General features: G+C 43.3%; 1 pseudogene across 1 annotated transcript; it reads right to left on the bottom strand.

The window, feature by feature from the left end:
- Positions 1-498: 498 nt before the first annotated feature.
- Positions 499-2,242, bottom strand: LOC144249047 (protein GUCD1 pseudogene; annotated as a pseudogene). The gene is made up of 2 exons (XR_013343501.1): positions 1,212-2,242; positions 499-623 (listed from the first exon to the last, which is right to left on the bottom strand). The product of XR_013343501.1 is annotated as a protein GUCD1 pseudogene (transcript).
- Positions 2,243-5,156: the final 2,914 nt, after the last annotated feature.

Here is a 5,156-nt window from a genome sequence, read left to right as displayed (position 1 = left end):
AAACAGTGCTACCCTCTCGGCCCAAGGCTGTCTGGTGTTAAGGAGCAAGGTGGCTGGGTGGTCTCACAGAACTGGTAAGCAGACTCTTCCTCCACCCCTCAGAACTACCATGGTGAGAGAGGGGCCAGCTAGAGTCGGTGTGGGAGAAGCAGCCGCCACCACGTCACACCTTGGGCACTGGAAGACCATGCCCTAGGAGTGCAGGGATGGTGGGGCTGTCAGGGTATCCCCCGTCTTTTTGCCAGAGGCAGCCATGAAGGGCTCTTGAGTTCAAGACCCAGCTCTACTACTGTCCTGGGCCAACTTCCTCCTCAAGTAAGGCAAGGGGCCTGGTGCTCAGACTTTAAAAAAGAAACCTGGCTGGCTTACCTGCCCTGTGAAAAAAAGAGGTGTTAGTGGTTCCAAAGTACCTGCAATCTCACTATTATTCTTACTTAAAGGATAATCACCCAGCAAAAATAAAAACTTAAATTTCAATTAAAAAAAAAACACCTCTGCTCCCAACAACAACAAAAATTTAAAAAGGGGTGAGGGGAGGAAAGAAGGAAATAAGGAAGGAAGAAACCAGCTCCAGTCAATGCTGCTTGCTGTGCTGTGTGATCCTGGGCAGTCATCACCATTCTCTGTCAAGACAGAAGAGATCCAACATTCTGTGCAAAAGGTCCTGGCATGACAACCAGTGTGGGTTGGAGACTACAGACTGTCCCCTGCCCGTTGCTTCACAAGAAGAGGCTCTACCACCCAGCTCCGACAGACCTGGGGTTGCCCACACCCAGAGGACAAATGGTCCCTCCTTTTGGGATTTAGGCTGGTGTCAGGAGGCCTCATGGGTGAGGAGGGCTCTTTGGGATCCAGGTAGCTGTTTATTCCTGGGGTACACTCTCTGCTGGTGTCCAGCACACTCCCTAGGGCCTTCCTCCCTACAGAGCCAAGTGGCTATGAGGTGTCTACACTGCATGATAGGGGCCAGTGGCCTCATAACCAGTCAGATACTTGGGCCCACTGGAAGGCAGGAGGTGGTAGCAATGGCATCTACCATGGGTTATAGGGGGTTCTGTAGCACTTCCAGTCCAGCTCCAGGGACATGAATTCAGCTACACTTTCCAAACATGCAGATGCTGTCCTGATGAGTAGCATCAGATAAGTGACTTCTCTCTCCAAGACTCAGTCCTTAGGTCTATGGGAACACTGCCTCAGGCCTCTCCCCTCACCTTGGGTCTGGCTAGAAGACAACAAGGGCATCCTTGAAGCTGGACTTCCAATGGGCATTGTTGGAGTCAGGCTTGTCATCCTGGGGGAGACTCCCCTCAGAACTCTGGAGAAGCCTTCAGGAGCCAGCAGATACTTGGGGTAAATGACAACATATAGCACTAGCTGACAAAGCAGCTAAGCCAGTTCCCAGAGTTCCACAGAGCCTTGTCAGACAGGCTGAAGCTGCAGTGCTGCATTCCAGTCCCAGCAGCCCCCAACTTGGGCATACTGATTAGGCTGGCTGAAGTTGGGGTCCAAGGATCTGGGCACAACAGGCTCCTGCTGTCAGCTGTCCAGGTAGACAAAGAGAATGTCCTCATCTGTGCCGTAGCTGGTTCTGGCCTCCTCAAAGTTACTGACACTGGTGCTGCACATTCGGTCAGCATAGGCTGGGTTGTTGTAGAAAATACAGCCGGTGGCCCTGTTGTAACCACGCAGAACAATGAAGTGGCCCTGGTAGTCAGGGGTACGGCAGAAGCAGCGATGGCCACGGGGTGCAAAGCAGCAGTACTTGACGGGGCATTTTTCCACGAGCACCTTGCAGGCCTTAGCTTCTGCAAACAGCTGGTTCACCCGGGTTTCCTCTGTATCAAAGTGCTTCCTATAGAAGGACTGGTTTTTATAACCCTTGTCGACGCCCAGGGTCTGGGTACAGAAGCGGTGCCTCACACCAAAGTGGCGCATCAAGTAGGCCAGATCAATGGTCCAGATACTTCTGGTTAGGCGCAGCTCCTGCAGGGCACTCTCAAACTCTCCATCGTCCAGCTGGCCCAGGTATCGAAGCACCATCCTAGAGCAGGCTAGGCCGCAGTCCCAGTGGTAGAGCTGCTGGATGATGGGCACAGGCAGCTGCACAAAGTCCCCGGGCTCAAGCTGCGACCCCGCCGCCTCCGCCTCCGTCCTCATGACCCCGGCGGCGCGGGGCGCCCATGGCCCCGGCCCGGCGCGGGCTGTAGCTTCGGCTTCTGCTGGGCCAGGAGCGCGGCCGGTGTGTCTCATCCCTAATTTCTTGAAGAACTTTGGAATTCTATTTATGAGCAACTACCATAAAGATTGACTCATTATTATATATATATGCAGAACTTTTCTAATCTTTTGCGCTAGTAAAGAGGGTTGCTGGGATTCCAGAATCTGGATCTCAACTTCAACAAGTTGACCATGACATTTGAATCATCCTACTGTCATTTTATGGATAAAAAGAAAGAAAACCAGTACATAAGGAGTACCTGCTCGATAGATAAGAGATGAGTTTGATTATGATAGGTGTCATTTCCATCTAAAAATTATTATAAATTAAGTATAACTAGAGAAAAATATATAACCTAGATGAGTATTAGTCTAGCCAGAAAGTACACTTTGGATAGTCAGAAATGATGTACACATTTGCCTAAACCAGTGACTTATGTATGCTATTCACTATATTTAATTATTATTAAGAATAATTATTCCAACCAAAATCATTGGGCTACAACAATTATGCATGTAAGAATTCTATGTAAAAACCATTCTAATTCAAGTCCTAAGCTATTACAATGCTGCTTTGTTTTTCAAATTGTCATCATCTTTTTTTTTTTTTTTAATGTATTAGGGCTTGAACTCAGGGGCACTTGATCACTGAGCCACATCCCCAGCCTGTTTTGTATTTTATTTAGAGATAAGGTCTCACTGAGTTGCTTAGCACCTCCCTTTTTCTGAGGCTGGCTTTGAACTCATGATCTTCCTGCAACAGTCTCCCAAGCCTCTGGGATTACAGGCATGGGCCACCACATCCGACATCATCAACAAATTATACTTACTGTAGTAATTCAAATCATCAGCACTTACCTTGGTCACTAACTCTTAATACAAATGTTAGTTCAGTTTTCCTTTGGGAAAGAGAGTAAGAGAACAGCCATCAATCACAGTTATAAGTTAACAGTGTGTTAAATATTAGCTCACAAAAAATTAGAGTGGGCCATTGGAAAAGGTTATAGTTTTCTTTAATCCATTGGGAATGAACACTGAAATTTGTTACAATCCAAAATTTCTATACCTGTCTCTCCCAAATTGATAAAATAGACTAATAATTTAATGGGTGGTTTAAAAGGGGGAGATTTTGGTCATAAGATTTTGGTGTTAGGTTTATTTAATTATAATTCACAACAATATATGCCCATTGTTTCGCAGAACACAGATAAAATTATTATTATTCTTATTATTTTTTAAAAAGCTGGTGGTATAGCTCACTGGTAGAGTGCTTGCCTAGCACATTGGAGGCACTGGGTTCTATCCTCAGCACCACCTAAAAATAAATAAATAAATAAAAGAATTGTGTCTTTCTAGTTCTGGAACCTGGCCCAGTAAACTAACCTAACTAAATGGACTAACCTAAGTGAACCAACCAAATGCAGCTCAGTTTCTTCATCTGTAAAATATTGATCATGCGGTCTTTAAAATACTATTATCAGATTCCATTCAACAGAACCCCCAACTATTTTTCAGCTATAAGGTTAATTATAGGGAGAAGGCTCAAGAAAGAAGTCTCCAAAATAAATCAGAACACACAATCATAGAGGCAAAAAGAAAAACAGAAAAAAGAGTTTATATTGATGCAAGGACAGTGAGAAGAGAATGGGAAAGGTAGCTAGACAAGACGTGATGAAGATCAGTCTCTTTTTCACTTCATACTTTTGAAAGCCTACCATTTCTTTTTTTCTTTTTTTTAAAAAATCTTAATATTTATTTTTTAGTTCTCAGCCGACACAACATCTTTGTATGTGGTGCTGAGGATCGAACCCGGGCCGCACGCATGCCAGGCGAGCGCGCTACCGCTTGAGCCACATCCCCAGCCCTGAAAGCCTACCATTTCTCATGAGAATTTTGAACACAGAATAAAAGTATCCATTAATAGGAGAATTGATAATAAAATGGTGGTACTCACATAGAAAGAAAGATTCTAAAAACAGAGTCGAAAAGCTATTGCAATTTTAAAAACAATATAAGCAAATATAAGCACAGTCATCCCTGAAAGAAACCAGGAAAAAAAAGAGACATAATCTATAAGTCATTTTATACATTTCAAGGAGAGATGTAATGATATGAGCAAGGACAGGATTATTTATGAATGGGTTGTGACAAAATTCATCAAGCTATAAATATATATTTCTTGTACTTCTCTGCATACTTGCTGTATATCAATAATTCTTTTTTTTTCTTTTGTAAAACTACAATTTATGGAATACTCTCCATATGCCAGGTATTGACCTTCCTACCTCATACACATGATCTTTTTAATTCTTTCAACTTCAAATTAGGTTCTTTTGTAATCCTCATGTGTATTGAAACAACTGGAGACTTGATTCATTTACCCTCACGATCACCCTGGCTTCTACAAGAAAGCAGAGATTACAGTTTCATTTTGTGTGACCCTCACCCCTGTGGGCTTAACCACTGTGCTGCATTGCTCCAGAGAAAAGGCCGCTAGAGAGTGTTGCAAAAACTGATTAAACTATCACCACCTTCCAAAGATTTTTTGTTGTTTAAAATAATGGAAAGGCATGAATCAATGAATTTTCCTATAGCAGGGGACTAGGAACTTTGTTTTTTAAATTAGAGTATTATACACAGGAGTTGGGTTCATTTTGACAATATCATACATGCAATTAATTTGATTTATTCCATTTCAGCTCCAGGTGCCTCCCTTTTCAGTCTCTTCCTCCCTCCCACATTCTTCCTTCACTGATTTCCCTTCACTGGCTTATTTATTTACTTTTGATACATATGGATGGAATTCACTGTGGTATATTTGCACATGCACATAGCATAATTTTGTTAATTTTTCATTCTGCATTTCCTCACTTTTCCTAACCCTTTTCCTCCCTCTCCATATCCTTCTTCTACTCCAGATCTTCCCTTTATCTTTATGA

The sequence above is a fragment of the Urocitellus parryii genome, chromosome 1, assembly GCF_045843805.1.
Source record: "Urocitellus parryii isolate mUroPar1 chromosome 1, mUroPar1.hap1, whole genome shotgun sequence".
In the NCBI taxonomy this organism is placed as follows: Eukaryota; Metazoa; Chordata; class Mammalia; order Rodentia; family Sciuridae; genus Urocitellus; species Urocitellus parryii.
This window is presented reverse-complemented; position numbering and strand designations above follow the sequence as displayed.